The sequence below is a fragment of the Calypte anna genome, chromosome 3 (genome assembly GCF_003957555.1).
Source record: "Calypte anna isolate BGI_N300 chromosome 3, bCalAnn1_v1.p, whole genome shotgun sequence".
NCBI classification, from domain to species: Eukaryota; Metazoa; Chordata; class Aves; order Apodiformes; family Trochilidae; genus Calypte; species Calypte anna.
Window position 1 is genome coordinate 69135689 of NC_044246.1, and position 15983 is coordinate 69151671.

Consider the following 15983-nt stretch of genomic DNA (forward strand, 5'->3'; position numbering starts at 1 on the left):
GGAGGCTGCACTCCGGGCGCCGCATGAATGGCGCGGGTTGTGTTCCAGCCAGGCGGAGTGAACTCGATTCTAGGTCAAAATCAAATGTGACATTTCCTTAATGTGTGAGTACAAACTAGTTACAGCACTAAAAAGCAGAGCCTGTGAGTGCTTTCTGTGTGTTATTTCTCAGTGATTTACGGTCTGTTTTACTGGGGAGGTTGAATGCGTTTCTTGTAAAAAAAAAACCAAAAAACAAACTAATTACACCTGCAAAGCTGTGGGTAGGGAAAAAAATAAACCAGTGCTACCTTGTCACTTAGATGTACAAAAGACTTACCCTTACCTTACTGAAAATCTAATATTCTGGTTCTGGGGTCAGGGTATCCAGTTTACAGGCAGCAGCCTAGGTAAGACCTGCCAGCACAGCTCCCCAAATCTGCATTCTGCTTCTGCCTGCTCCACTCTTCTTCCCCAAGGTCCTTGCAGGCACAGTGAGAGCAGGCAGTGACCCAGATGCGCTGCTCTAAAAGTGCCATTTGTTTCCAGCACTCAGCGTGCTGGCAGATTTGACACATGGCTACACATGCATGCATCTCTGGACCAAAATACACATCCCCAGTATGGTGAAGGGATCAGCTAAGTGACTGCTGACAGGGCCAGTAGCTGCCTGCACTTCCTGTGAGTGTGTGGGGCGCCTGCCCACCAAACATGGAAGGATTTGTTGAGTTGAAGGATGCAGGAGCTGGCTACAACAATAATTTTTTTACTATTTTTTTTAGATTGCTTAAACTTTCCAGGGGGTTAGCAGGCAAGCATTTTGCTACTGTGTGCTTTGTTACCTGTCATTCTATGAAAAATGAATAAGGAGAAAGAGTTTTTCCCACTTCTGTTTTTGTCAGGGAGTGAAGGTCCATGTTCTTCCCTTTCTGTTGTTCTAACTACAACTGTATTTCAGATTCCTTTGCCTACAAACACAGCAAGTAGATATACATATTTAGATATATTTTTATATACAAGTAAGTATATAAATCATGAAAGAATCATAGGTGTGTAGATATAAGTAATATATGATTCTTAGAACTTGAACATAAAACTTGTCCTCTCCAAGCTATAACCTCATTTAGTCTTTTTTCACTTCTTGGTGGATACCAAGGCATGATGTCTCATTCAGCATGGTTAAAAAGATACCAAATACTTTCCTCCCTCCACCTACAGCTCTACCCTTTATCTCCTGCCTGTGTTGCCATGGACACCACCAGTGTCCTTCAGGCAGGCCAAAACGTAACCATCTCCCAGTTGCCTCTGTCTTTACTCCCAGATCAGCAGATTCTTCATGTGTAATGTCTCTTAAGAATGGTGCTGTGCTATCCAGACCACACAACTGAAATTCCCATCTAAGCACTCATTTGATGTCTTGAATGACTGCAACGTCCTTTTCTCTAGTCTCTTCAGATTATAATTCCATCTCTCCAGAATGTCTTTGCAAAAGAAATTTGTCCAGCTTCCTCCTTTTTAACAGTGTAACCTCCCCTATGCATTCCTTCACTGGTTTCTTCATTATTCAGCACAAGGTGCCCATCTTCATCACTAAAGCCCCTCGTTCCCTCTCTACTTCCCATCTGTCTGCCAGCTCTGAGAGTTTTTCTCCTCCCAGCCACCTGTGGTTCCTGTGTCTCCATCACAAACGAGTTACTTTCTAACAAGTAGTTATATGTTTTCTGCTGACCTAACCCACTCCATTTAATGTTGTCAGGACTGCTTTCTGGTTGTCCTTTATGTCTCTTCTTTAAAATACCCCTTTTTTTCCTGGGATGCAGGCAACAGGGAGTCCCTGCCTGAGCCATCTCTTGCTTTCAGAGTGCAGCACTTATGGAAATAGTAAGCACTTATTGGAGGAATTTTAGACTTCACTGTGATTAAGGCCTTAACCAGCACCTCCTGTCAATGTATGTTTTATAAACAGGCTCAACCTCAACAAGCATGGTAATAGTAGCATTGTAACCATGGCAATGCAAGGAAGGAAGGGTCTGCAGGCAGGGATCTCTTAGTAGACCAACTTGTGTGGCTGAGGGCTGGACCAGGGAGATTTTGGGTTGAGGTTTCAGGCTCAGGAAGGGACTCTGTGTCCTAGGGCATATCTGTTTTTCCCCAGCTGGGTTGGGTGGTCTAATAAAAATATCATAATTTTACTTGATCCTGCCTGGTGTTGGGAGGCAGCCTAGATGGTCATTCAAGGTCCCTTTTAATTCAGTGGCTCAGTTTGAACAGAGAGAGCTGACTTCTCCTTTTCTTTGTGCTGTGCATTCAAGAATATGCTAATCTTCTGCTGATACCAACAGAAGGTCTCTGAATATCAAGAAACCAGAATATCCTCATTAAAGATCTGCTCGGAGGATGTGGGAGTAATATATTGCTCTTTGAGCGTAGGCTGACTTTATGCAGCAATAAAACACGAATATTAAACAGGAAGCCAATGACACTTCTGAAACACGCCTGAGACAGTAATCCAGATGCTCTTTGGGGGATATAGTATAGCCCTTAAGCTTTACATTTATGCTACTCTTTTTTCTCTTTTCTTTTTTTTTTTTTTTTTTTTAATACCGCATCTGTGTTGTTAAGGGTGGGGAGGAGGGGCACAGCAAGAGAAAAAAACAGATTTTTAGCCTAGTTTCCTGAGGAAGTGGGAGGTAGACTGCTAACTCAGTGTGTCTGTGCGCCAGTCCTCCTCTTCCTAACTTTGCAGGTGGTCTCCAACCAGGGAGGGGGGCTCAGGGCCAGCTCAGGGGCTTCCCAGCCCTTTCTCCAATGTTTTAGCTGCTACAAGACACTGGGCAGCAGGGGCAGGGTGCCATGGGCACCCCCTGGAGCAGTTGATTGGCAGCTGCAGCAAGGCTTGCCCAGAAAATGTGGCTGGGTACCAGGCTCCCAGGGGTGTGAGGGAGTCAGGAGTGCTGGGATGCAGCCCAGTAGGGACTTGCTTTGTAAATTTAGCATCACGAGCCCAAACAAGCTGGAAATCCAGTTTTATTTGTTCCACTGCTCAGGCATTTGCTTAATCTTGAAAAAAAAAGAAAAAAAAAAGTAGGAGGGAGTTATACTGGATAGTAGTGACATTTAAAATCCATAGAATATTTCATCAAAATAAGTGCTTTTGTGTGGCTTTTGTATTGCAAAGAGGTTTATATTAATGTAGCACAATCCTGGAATTACATGAACCTTGCGTTTTTTCTGGTTCACACTGGCACACTTGCTTTCTAAGGGAGACCTGGTAGATTTAAGGGCAGAGAGAAAGAAAAAATGCTTGATCCCATGCTTGAGGCTGAAGCATTATGTCACTGCTCAAGCTTTTCATTTGTACTTCTAGTGTGCCGTCCAGAGACTTTAGTTTCCTGTTTTTCATTATGGGAGAGTCTTTTTTGGAAGCCACTGAAAAGCAGGGTTTGAGGTTTTGTTGTGTTGTTGTTTGGGGTTTTTTTTAAATTAAACTATCAAAATATGGTGTCTTCTTTGGTTTGTTCTCTTTGTTCTTTCCTCTATTCAGGATATAGAACTGAGCAACATGAAATCTCATCATTAAAATAATTAACTAAATAAATAGTGAAGTAGAACAGCCCTCTTTTTTTTTTTTTTTTTTTTTTTTTTTTCCCACTTTTCCCCACCCTCAGTCCATTGATGATTTTTCCTGGGTTTTGCAGTGATGCTTCTCAGATGTAAAACCCTTATTCTGTTCTGCTTTGTGTTGCATGACAACCAAGGACTTTATTTATTTGCTTTACACAACTGGTCTCACTACAAAACAAAACAAAATTTAAAACCCCCCAGAATATCACCTTTCTGTTTGTCCATTTCCAGTCCTCTTGATAATTTTGAAACTTTCAGAAAGAGAGAAAAACAGATTAGGAAAAAATGCTCTCCAGAGCAATTCTTTAAAGAGCAACAAACAAACATTGCAGATTGGTTCTAAAGGCTACGCTTCCTTTCTGGGGAGGCAGGGAGGTGGGAAGAGAGGATGTTTTCTCCTTAGCTTTGCTCTAATCATCCGATTTGGGATTTGATAAGCTCCCCAAGTCTGAAACTGCTGCCTCCTCCTGTCTTCCCTCTTCCTGCCTCTGAGAAGATTAAAGTGAACATGGCAAAAAGGAAACAGTTTATTTTCAGCTTGTTGTAGTTAATAATTAGTTTACAGTGCAGCATTTTCATTGTTTGTGTTTTAATCCTGTTGCTATATTCTTTTCTTACACTGTTTACTTTTCCCTTCACAGGCATTCTTTGATGCAGAAGTAGGTTGACAAATAGCTCAGTCTTGTAAAATTTAAGCCTTTTTTCAATCTTTTTGTATTTCACTGTGGGAAACGTGACCACTTGTAGGTGGTGTAGCTTCTGCAAAGATGCTTTCCCTCCCGTCCCTCCTAGCTCACAGGACATGATTGCAGACCTTGCCATGAATCTGCCTCACTCTCAGACAATTTTGGAATTGCAGTAGTTAGGAAAGCCAAATGTACAAAATATGGAGAGGCTAATGCATTAAAACATTAGATGTACAAACTTTAAACATATTATTTAGCATACTCAAAACTAGCGAAGTCTGTGACTTGTCTGAACTACAATTTCTTAGTAATACACTTTTCACCCTGATTTTGCCCTAAGAATATAGGGTATATGTTGAATTCTTTAAAGGTGTAAAGCCTGGAGTGAATTGGCCATGATTTCAGACAGTTTCTTTCCATATGTGTATTTTTTATGGTTTCTTGCACAATGGGAATGGCGATGAAATTGTGGGTACTATAGTGTCACAACATTAGCATATGTATTTTGTATATTTGGTACCTAGATGTATTAATTTCCATTGTATGGCATGGATAAAAAATATCCTTAATTAAAATCCTGGACACTGATTAAAGCACAAAAACATTTATTGCATAAGTAAGATTCTCTCAAGGGGGAGGGACAAAATTATTTATAAAAAAGTTGTTTATAAAAACAACTTTTGTATATAAAACCCTATATTTACATTGCAATGTATTTTCACTTCTGAGTGGCCTTCACTGCTTCTGCAGTGGATTTATAAATATGCTGTTTAGCCACTTTCTGCTGAAGGTACTTTAGGGTCAGTCCTGTATCTTCAGAAGAACATTTTCTGCTTTGAGACGAACTGCAAAATCAATTATTAAAACAGAAGCTTCTAAAATTGTACATTATGCTTTTTTTTTTTTTTTTCCCTTGCTCTTTTAACTTTCATAACAATGTCAGTGCTTATTTCTGGCCATAGAAGCAGTTTACTGATGCCACTAGGATATTAGGCAGGTGAGGGAGTGCTGGCTCCAGCCATCGTGTCCCTGCCTTGCTGGCTGCCCATGACCTCCCTCAGCCCCAGGGGTGTCCAACAGCGTTCCTAGGAGCCAGCTCAGAAAGTCAGAGAGGTATTTTTAGGTGCAAGGTATTTTTAGGACTATCGACTCCATTCATTTATTTTCAAATGATTTGTTTGGAACATAGTACTTCTTGTTTTTCTGCGAAGAGAAATGTGAATGCTCTTCCCACAATTAATGAAGTCATTTCTCTACTGTTTAGAGAACTAAAGTATGTTGCTGCAATCACATGCTTCTCATACATGAATAACATTCTCAGTCTGAGTGCATGCTTGCTATTGAGCTCTCTAATAGCTTCCCCTATTGATTGCTCAGCCCTTGTGATGTCTGACAGCCACTCGGCACAGGGGCAGGCGGTTCCAGCACTGGCTTTGGGGTTACAAAGAGATACGTGCTTGCTCCTCTCCCAGGTGGTGTGGATGGCAAAGGGATGCCACAAGTCATGGCACCTTTTCAGGGTGTTTTCAAAAGGCAGGAATTAGGAATGAGCTGTGAGTGCCATTGCATTTGCCTTTCTGCTGGTACCCTCACAGTGCTGTGCTCACCAGCTTCTAGCTGTCACACCATGTATTTCATAATGCTTTGGCATCTTCTGATTTTGTTGCACCCACTTCTGCTTCCGCTCTGTACACATCCATAGCTCTGCCTGTACTGGCACTCTCCATGCTGGACTGTTTGGTTAGATGTTGCCTTGATGTTTTCAGATTCCAGCTCCTCTCAGCTCTCTGCTGTGTTACAGTACAAGTTGATGCCTGGAAAAGCAGCAGTGAATGTAAGGAAGATTTAGTCTAGTTTATCCTGCTTGAAAGCCGAGGGAGGAAAGAGGTACTAATATCACCAATACTGAGCTGGCAATATCATGGGGCTTAAGCTGCCTGTGGGAGCAAAGCATCCCAGGGAGGAGAGCAAGCAACGTGCTTTGGCAGGGCTGGAAGCCACAGGACACACAAGGCATGGAGACCAGCTGACAGCAGCACATCTGCTAAAGACAAGTCAATAGATCCAATGTGTGAGAAGATTAAAGTGGCACAGAAAAGAAGCAGTTCAGTTTATGATCTTTAACACACAGTGTTTTGTTGATTTTGCTCTCATAGCTCCATTTATAAAAGTAGATAAAGTTCAAGCAAAGCCTATGTATTTTCCTGATATTTTTCTGGTGTGTTTCCTGTTTCTTGTTGCCACTTGTCTGGACTTGTTGCCACTGCAACACTGACTTTGCATTTGAGTTCCTTCTGCTCCAAACAGAAAGGACAGCAGTTTTAAAGATGTGGTTTTAGACAGCCACAAATTTGGTGGTACAAATTTTTTTATTTTTTAAATACTAATCTCCTTTGTACCTCTAGTTATTTTTAATTACATCCTGCAATGACCTGAAGCCATCAAGTAATTGTTTTTGAGCTTCACATGAAAGAATGGAAGAGCGACTGTCCTGTAGCCAGTCTGATCTCTCAAGTGTTGACGCTATTGCATAGCTGGAGGAACAACCAGCACAGAATTATAGAATGGTTTGGGTTGGAAGGGACTTTAAAGATCATCGAATTCCAACCCCTCTGCAAGGGCTGGGACACCTCCCACTAGGCCAGATTGCTCCAAGCCCCATCCAGCCTGGCCTTGAACTCTTCCAGGGAGGGGGCAGCCACAACTTCCCAGGGCAGCTTGTGCCCTCATAGTAAAGAATTTCTTCCTGATGCCTAACCTAAATCTCCCTTCTTCTAGTTTAAGCATGGTGGTGGTGAGTCTTTTTGGGGTTTTTTCACTTCGTAGGGTGTTGTCTATCCTCATTGCAAGAGTTGTTTCCTGTAGGAGCTCCCTCCTTCTGCCACTGTTGATGATCAGGCTTTGTTGTATCGTGTGCCTGCTCTCTGGGACCCTCACTTAACAAGGGGCAGTTTCAGGATAACAGGGAGGCTTCTGTCTCTAAGAGCAAGACTATAAGCTTCCCTTAAACTGTAAACATTTCATTGTTGGAAAGCTTTCAGATGTTCAGAGAATAAAGGGTCTTTATATGTAATCTAGCATTGCACAGTGAAAGATTGTTTTTAAGTTAAAATGAGCAGTTCCTTTATAAACTGGCCATACAGAGTCAGCATGCAGGAGATTGTTTTTCTTCTTGTGTTCAACGTTGCTTTTAGAAGTTTTCTTTTAATTATTTTTATTATTACGGTTTTTTGTGTTTTTTTGTTATTAGGATTAGAAATCTTAAGGTTGGACACTGGACAAAAAATGCTGCACCCTAGGCAACTAAACATTCACGTTTCTGCTTATTTGTTCAAACACCGAGTCAGCAGCTTCTCAGGCAATAGCAGAGTCCTCAAGCTCTCTACAAAGAGAATAATTTTGGACTAATCCATGGGTCAAAAATCTTTGTAATAGGCTGTGTTGTAAAACAAGCAGAAATTCCATTAGAACATAAGGAAAAGGAAGGTTATTGCTCAGTTAACTACCCAACACTGGGCGGGTTGGGTTTTTTGTTGTTTGGGTTTGGTTTTCTTTTGGTTAAAAAATGTAGTCTATTGAAGCTGGTGCTGTTTACAAGAAAAGGATGATTCCAACAGGTAAAAAGTGTTTTGTTCTTTGAATTTTCAAATAAAGTCTTTCTGAGCTTCAGAGCAACTTTTCATGTCTGGTGGTGTGCAAAGTATTTTACCACATCTTACCATTTAGGAGAAGATGCTTGAACATCTTTCATTTGGATGCCCCATCTGTATTGCCTGTGATCTGTGTGTCACATTTTGGGGTGACCCTGTTGCAAATGTTTTGGCCTGGGGTGGGTGGGGAGTTGCAGCTACTTACAGGAAGTCAATGTTGCTTACATCTAGTACTGTTCAGCTGATCATACTCTAAACCATCTCATTCTGAATTCAGTTTTAGATGGCAAGCACAAGGGGAGTTCTATGTGATTTTTTTCAGAAAAGGTGTTCACTCTCAAAACTTCTCCTTTATCTGTAACTTCTCCTCTTCCATCCTCACTCTTCCCCTGACCAGGGTAACAAATAAACTTTTACTACGTGCCATTCAGTTGGTGCCAGCAGCCTGCTGGATATTGGGGTATATCTTTATACACTTATAGCCATAACAGAAGCAAATCAAAACCTTTTATGGTAAATGCCTTCTGTTAAAAGAACTATATGTGAAAATAGACATATATGAAGGAAGTGCACCTTTCCAGGTTTTTATATTTCCCAAGCACAGAAAACTGGTAAGGCATTAGTAATTCTGGTCAAACACACTTTTTGTCACCTCTTCAATGTATTATACTTACTGCAAAAGAAGCCAAAATTAGTGTGCCTCGAAGCCTGAATTAATTTATTCTGCATTTCCTTTTCTGTGTTCTCCAAAGTCAGCAAGGCTTTTCTGAAAAGTGCTGGTCAGAATTTTGAGATGAGTAACATTGTCCAGAGCCCTCAAGAAAAAGGAATATTCCTCCTCTGTGTTTAGGTAGAATGAAAATCATTAAAGCTAAAGCCAAGTTCTCTACAGACATCAGATTGAATAAAAAGAAAGGGTGAATAATCTTTAGTTTTCTCTGCCAGCCATGTCCAGCCCTCACCTCCCATTATGCAGCAAAAAAATGTTCCCTTTCCCTCTCCATCCCCGCCCAGCTCTACTCCCAAATACTTCATCTCCTCTGTAGTCAGAGAGGGTGGGAGGAAGCACTGCGAGGGATGCATCCAGAAGTTCCGCACCAGTGCCAGGGAAGGGCTCAACCCCTTTTGGCAGCAGAGCTGGGGTCTGTCTTACAAGTATTCATGGGATCAGCAGCATGGAGTACAGAGTTTCCCTTATTTGTCACTTCTCTGGGGAAATTATTAAATCAGTCTTGGTGTAGGAGAAAATAATGAGCTAATCTGGAGTCGAGGTGCTATTGGATGGTTTTGGACCCGGCTCGTCTCTTAAGCTCCTAACTTTTCTGCATGCAGATGTTATCCTATTAGTTCAGATGCAGAAGCAGAGTTTCTAGATTTGATTTTTTTCTTTCCAGGCCAAATGCCTGGAAGCTAGGGAGGGAAATGGATGGTACTGGAATAATAACCACCCTCCCCAAGTTTGAGCAAAGCAGCTAAAACCAATTCTTTTTTCAGTGTTTTCACAAAGGCTGCCAAGCTGTACAAAAGGTGTTGGGGGAGGAAGGGGTGTTGGGTTTTTTTCTTTATTGCTTGATATGCCCAGGTTTTTTTTCTCAAACACTAAACAAAGAAAGCAAGCAGAGAAGAAGGCACTTTGGTTTGTAGTTTTGTGATCAAAACAGTCTGCTCCTAAAATCTTTCACAACAGCATCTTCTGATTTCTAATGATTCTTTTTCTTTCCATCTCTCCGCGCCCTGGACTCTTCACCAAAAATGAAGTCTCGTCTCAGCCTTATGAGATCAGAGGTCTGCTTACTAATTGGGATTTAGACCAGAGTAATCCCTTTGCCATGTTTCAGGAAGATTTATTTGGTCATTTCTTCATAGACATTTTCTTTTCTTACCTACTTTTCATGTAATGATGACCAGTTAAAGGAATTTGACCTAAGAGGCCATTCCCCCTTCCTTTCCTGCGGATGCCTACAGCATCCTCCAGGAGAGATGCCAGTGCAAAGATCTGCTGCTTCTGCAGCTGAGGCAGCTTTCCACTATCAATAATGCAGGGCTCCAAGTCATCTGTGTATAGCTGTAAAATTACTCATCCAGCTGTAATTTCACAGATTACTCTCTCGTGGAAAATTCAGTCATGTACTTCGGGGGTGGGGGGAGGGGAAAGGAATTCAGTCTGTCTTCACTAGTGTGAGCACCTGGGCACTGAAATGTGTGTCCTCCATTCACTGTACAGTTACCACTCCTAAAGCTGAACACCAGCAGAATAATAGTTCCTCCATCTTCTGAGATTTTGCAACCTAAACATTTTAACATCATTGCTAATCTGTGCTCCATGAGTTGTTCTTTCGAAGATTTTGCCTCAAGGAAAAATAAGGAGTAGCTGTCATTTGAAATTTACTCAGTGTTGGCCAAATGATGGCATTTGTCACTTCTGCTCTCCATCTTCTGCAAACTGGCCCTAGTGTGTGTCAAACTGCATATTGCATTGACTTAACTTCTTCTCCCTCTTTGTTCCAGAGAACCCCAAGTAATTAATGTAGTTTAAAAATGTAGTGTGGCACAAACCCTTTTTTTTTCCTTTGTGTAGGTTTCAAACAAAGAGGCTGTTGAGAGCTGTGTGTGCATTGTATTTCAGAAACAGTTTGTTAAAGCAAAATCGTTTAAGAGATACTGTGTTAACCAGTTTTTAGGGCTGATTCTAAAATGATTGGCACACTTGCTGTATGCTGCAGCTTGTTTCATGTTGTTGACCTCATATCCTGTAAGTCTGAATAGCTCTCGTGTCAGTGACAGTGATGTGTCTGAGCCATCTGAGGGAGTCCTGCAATTATTTTAATATTTTGCATAATACTGATAAAATTTAATAATTATTTATGAAGGTTCAAATCCAATTATCTCCTTCCCTGACCACAGGAAAATTGATGGAAAGCTGGTAATAAGTGCTAGCAGAGGAAGAACCATAACATAAATTATGGTTTTGGAGTCACTAATTTTTCCTTTCTCTCTTTTTTTACAGAGCATGTATTCAAGCCATTTTTGAGGAAATGTGGTGAATGTAAACTTGCTGTGTTTGGGGGGGATATTCTGGTAAGTGATACTGTATTGATCAATTTTGGTTTTCAGTGAGGATTTCAAAAAGATTGGTTTAGCTTTTATCAAGTTTGGGGGATTTTTAGCTGGCAGAAAATGCAGAGACATAGTTGATTATATGTGGGGTTTTTTTCCTCTGGTATGGAGATTCACAGTATAAGAAACATTGACAGAAAGCAGCATGCTAGGCCTCAGGGCAAGGAATGTAGTTTCATTTGCTCCAGTGGCATCTGCTTTGTTTGTAGCTGTTATGTTCTGCTGAAGAGTGATTGAGCTAAAAACTAGAGCGGGAGAAACACAAAGGCCTAATTTGAAAACAAAGGGAACAAAAAAGCATGCTAGTGTATGCAAAATCATCAGAAAAAAATAATATAAAGGGGGCACATACCTCTCAAAGTGGTGAGGGTGTCAGTCACTCTGAAATCTTTCCATCCATTCCCACAGTGTCTGACTGGCACACTTGCCACATGGAGCTAGGATTTGCTTATGCCTGAGAGGTAAGGAGTTAATTCTCCTTATGCGCTATACCTGTTTTCCTATTCCTCTTTTCCATCCCTCATGATAAGCTTTGCTGTTTCTTTGGCTGCTCTGTATGCAACCCTTCCAAGAGGCACCAGCTTCCTATCCAGAGTTCTGGTCCTACAGGCACTATAGGAATACAGCATGGGATGTGTGATGTGTCTGTGCTGCTGAGCTGAGCTGCTGTGAGGAGAAGGAGGCAGAGAAGGTAATTAGTGACATGCCCCAACTGGAGAGAGGTAATCCTGAGAAAACTCTTCTAACCTGCAAAAAAGCAGCAGATCTGGAGCAGTCTGTAGGCTCATTTTGCTTTTCTCTCTTGGAGTCTGTCAATGTACACTGTTCTGGCTAATGCAAATCAAGCACCTTGGGAAAAAAATGCCAGCAGAAGATTGTGTCCCTTCTCTCCCTTGGCCAAGCAGAGTATTGGACTCGTATTTTTTCTTTCTCCAGCATGTGCAGATTGCAGATGAAAACTGGTGTGTTCTCCACTGGCAGAAGACTTCAGAGTCAGATAGCCTGCAGGGTAGAAAACTGAAAATCAAAGACTGGCTCTGTGAGAACACTTGTTCTTTTCTGCCATCTTAAAAAAACAGATGTTGTTACATCATACAAAAAGATCTGGATTAGCTAGCAGATGTTTAAAGGGAGATTGTTTAGCTTTCTGCAGAATGTCTTAGAGATAAGAAAAGATAAGATAACCAAGATCAGAATTTCACAGAGTTGCCAAATGCATGCAAAGTCCTGTACAATGGTACGTGGGTAAACTCTACAGTAGCTCCTTTTAAGTAATTTTCTCTCTGTGGTTTGTCTTTTCTGAAAATTGGGCATGTTGTAGGCTTGCACCTATACCCATATACTGGGAAATACAAACAGCAATTCTTTAACTAGAATTGAGTTGTAGGGCTAAATATGAGCCACAGACCAGTAGCATGAATTTATTAGTCCATGAGATTTTGTGCTGACTTCTCTTATTGCAGAAGAGGATAGGATCTATATCTAGTTTTCTTTCTCGTGGTAGTAATGATGCTTTGATCCTAGAAGTTGTTCAGTGTCCTTACAGGTTGGTTGGTATTTCTGTGAGGTGTGACAAAGCTGTGGTCCTCACAGGTCAAGGAGTAGTAACATCAAGGAAAAAAAGTTTATCAACAGATCTGGCATACGGATTATTGTGTTTTGATTTCCCTTCCAAGATACATCATCTGGGACCAGCAGTATCCATGTGTGGCCTTAATAAAAGAGCATAGTTCAAGAGAAGAAAGAGGAAAGAGACAGAAGCAACATGTTTCTTAGAATCATAGAATAATTTTGGTTAGAAGAAACTTCTAGATATCATCTTGTCCTAACCCCCAGTTGAAACAAGTCATATTGCCTTGATTTTCAAAATTGAACTGGATGCCAAAGGTGGAAACTCTACAGCTTCTCCAGGTATCTGTTCCCATATCTGGCTATCCTCAGACTGAAAAAGAGCCTCCTTGTTGCTTCTCACTGTTACTGCTCACTGTTGATCAGTGCAGACTTTGCATCTTCTCTGTCTGTGAGAGAGAAGCCTTGGAGAAGATCCCCAAATCAGAGAAGCTGCTTCTTAAGGCTCCAAGGCAACATGGTGTCACACAGATCCAGTAAACTTGTTGAGGGGCAGGGAAAATCCACAATCTGGTTCACAGAAGGTCTACTTGTGCAATGTTTCTCAACTCATAGTTCATGTTCAGACTTGGAAAACATGGCTGCTTGGCTTGGTTGAATCTCAAAACTTGGAAGATGGTTAGTTGACAAACTGATGTTCCTCGAAAGTGTTTCCTTACTTGCTTAGAGTATAATAAGCCAGTGAAAAGATATACTTCTCACTGCTGAATTGTAAACATCCTGGAATTCCATCAAGCCAGTCTGAAGCTGGGTTTATACCTACTCCATGATAGGATTTTGCCCTAGAATTTAGTATTCTTTTCCTGGGGCCATTATAATATGTAAAAAGACACTGAAAATTTTGCTTGTTTTCATATCTGTTCCATCCCCTCTTCACACTTCAAATAGTTTGCAAACTCTTATTTTGAGATATTCTTTCTCATGTGTAAGGATCTCTGAAATCTCTCTGGCCCCACTGTAGCTTTGCTTATGGCATTCCAAATTCCAAAAGAATTTAAAAGTAATTACAAAAAATATAAGGCAAGAAAACACTTTTGCTCAGTCTCTGTCCCTGAGCCACTGAATTCAAGAAGGACTGGACATCAAGAGAACATTTTGAATTTATCTTGACATAGCAGCTGAGCTCAGAGGCTCAGTGGTTATTTATTCATCTTGTATCAAAGTCCTAGAAAAGGTCGTGTAGCCTCCAGATCAAAAATTCATAGTGGTTTTAGGAGCTGATTAAAATATACCTGAATGCTGGGAGGGAAAATCTTGGCTGAATGTAAAACTCCCTCAGCTGAGATGATGATACCTTTCTGAGCAGTGTGAGAAGAGACCTCTTTTGATGATATTTCTGTAAAGCAGCCCCGTGGATGTCAGAGCAGACATTTGTGTGGCACAACAGGTTTGACCTACCTTGTGCTGAGCAGAGCATTCAGCAAGCAGTGGTGGAACAGCCACCCTTCCCACATCAGACACTTACACGACTGCAAGGAATCCCAAGAAGCACAGCTTTGGTGATCAGTGTTTTATTTTTTTTTCCCTAGTCAGACCACTCTCTGCCAGTCCAGACTCCTCATGAAACTCTTGACTTTCATAAGATATTTTTTACACTTCTAAGCGTGGCTTATGCCATAGAGTACCATTTTCTTTCCCTATCCATCTACACCCTGTAGACGGCTACAGTGATCAAGGTCAGAGGAGGGTCCAGGTTTGAAGAGAGAGGCTGTTGTATTGTAACCCTGACCTGCATAATCCTGCAGCAGGTGAGCCACTGTGCTCTCATCCTTTTCCTGTAGTTTTACTCTTCCCATGAAAGCTGCCAATGCTTCAAGCACAGGGCTTGGAGTGGAATGTGGAACTCAGGGCCTGGAATTCCACTGCTCTTTTCATTGTGACTTTAGGCAGAGGTTCCTATACAATTGGGGTTTTTTGTGTGTGTGTTGTTTCAGCTGAAATCTGAGATACTGTTCTTTCATCTGCACACTTTTCTGTAGATTAGAAGCAACTGTGCACCTTAAACATGGTCTCAGTTATTCCTAGTTTCTTAACCATAAAATGGAAAAGTTTTATTTCAGCTGCAGCATTTTGACATTAAGACAGCATTTTGTATTGTGTTTTGGGGTTATTTTTTTATTAAATACAGTCACATTTTTTTCTATCCCTAAACAAATAAAAATTTATCAGGCAGCATGTGCTCCAATTTTTAGAAATTATATAGGAAGACATTTTCAGTATCTTTATGGATATTAAATTTCTTTGCCCTTAGAAGGACTGTGATGCCCAGTGCATTCCTTTGTGTCCTATTTGTATGAGGCAATTTTTTGAGTTTACCAAAAATGCTATTGAATTTCTCTTGGTGATTCTTTATGTTAGGCTTCTGAAATAAAGTGCTGCAGAACAGCCATGCATTATCTGCAAAGAGCTTGGAGTATGTGTTCTCACTGCAAAAATAACTCACTGTAATTTTTGTTTTATTACCTGTATTCTGCAATACCCACAAGAGGATTTGACAGAATTATTAGCTGTTCTCTGTAATTAGGGCTGACCTGGTGCATTTTGGTCCTATTTCTAGTAGCTTTTCATTTTCCAGATTCATTAATTTGGGCTGTGAGGTACCTCATAATGTGCTTCTGTTGCATATCTTCATTATCTCTTTCTATGGGCTGAAGGTTATCGTGCATCCTTAGGAAGGAAAGTGTGTGGAATGGCTCTAGCATTTTAAAATAACTTGGGATTTACCAAGATTTTCTATGCTATGCTTGTAATTCCTTTAATTTTAGTCGGTTTCTTTTCTTCCAGTTGAGTCTGTGCAAAAGTTATGCATGTTGATGCTCTGGGTGTGGTTAATGTTAAATCTGGTCTGTAAAATTTCAAAGGAATGCAGCTTGTCCCTTGCCCAGATCTGCATGTCTCCAGTTCCAGCAAGGCTGGATTTAGGCTGCCTTCTTAAGAGATGTGAAGCATTGTTTCACTTGTGTTCAGTTTACTAGATCAGAAGCCTGACACTAGGAGGTTATGTTTCAGAATTCTGCAGAAGATACCTTTGTGTCTCACTCACTATTGTTTCCACAGAAGCACAGAATTGTCACAGTTGGAAAAGAGCCCATCATGTCCAACTATCGACATCCCCCCCCCTAATAAAATACATGTCTGAATACCTGTATCACCCACTAGACCATGTCCTGGAGTGCCTCATCTACATGGCTTTTAAATACTCCCAGGCATGGTGACTCCACCACCTCTCTGGGCAGTCCACTCCAATGTCTAACTGCTCTCTTGGTAAAGAAATTCTTCCTCAGACCTAGTCTAAGCC

The 15983-nt window shown here is 41.1% G+C and overlaps 1 protein-coding gene across 7 annotated transcripts in view; it reads left to right on the forward strand.

Annotated features, from left to right (window-relative positions):
• Nucleotides 1–15983, forward strand: part of FYN (FYN proto-oncogene, Src family tyrosine kinase) — a 140241-nt gene that overhangs the window by 47702 nt on the left and 76556 nt on the right. For 5 of the 7 annotated variants that reach the window (XM_030447632.1, XM_030447633.1, XM_030447638.1 and 2 more), the window contains exon 2: nt 10947–11017. The exons of the other annotated variants lie outside the window; for them this stretch is intronic. The gene's annotated coding sequence lies outside the window, so the exon portion shown is untranslated. The remainder of the gene's footprint in view (nt 1–10946; nt 11018–15983) is intronic. 7 annotated transcript variants of the gene reach the window in all.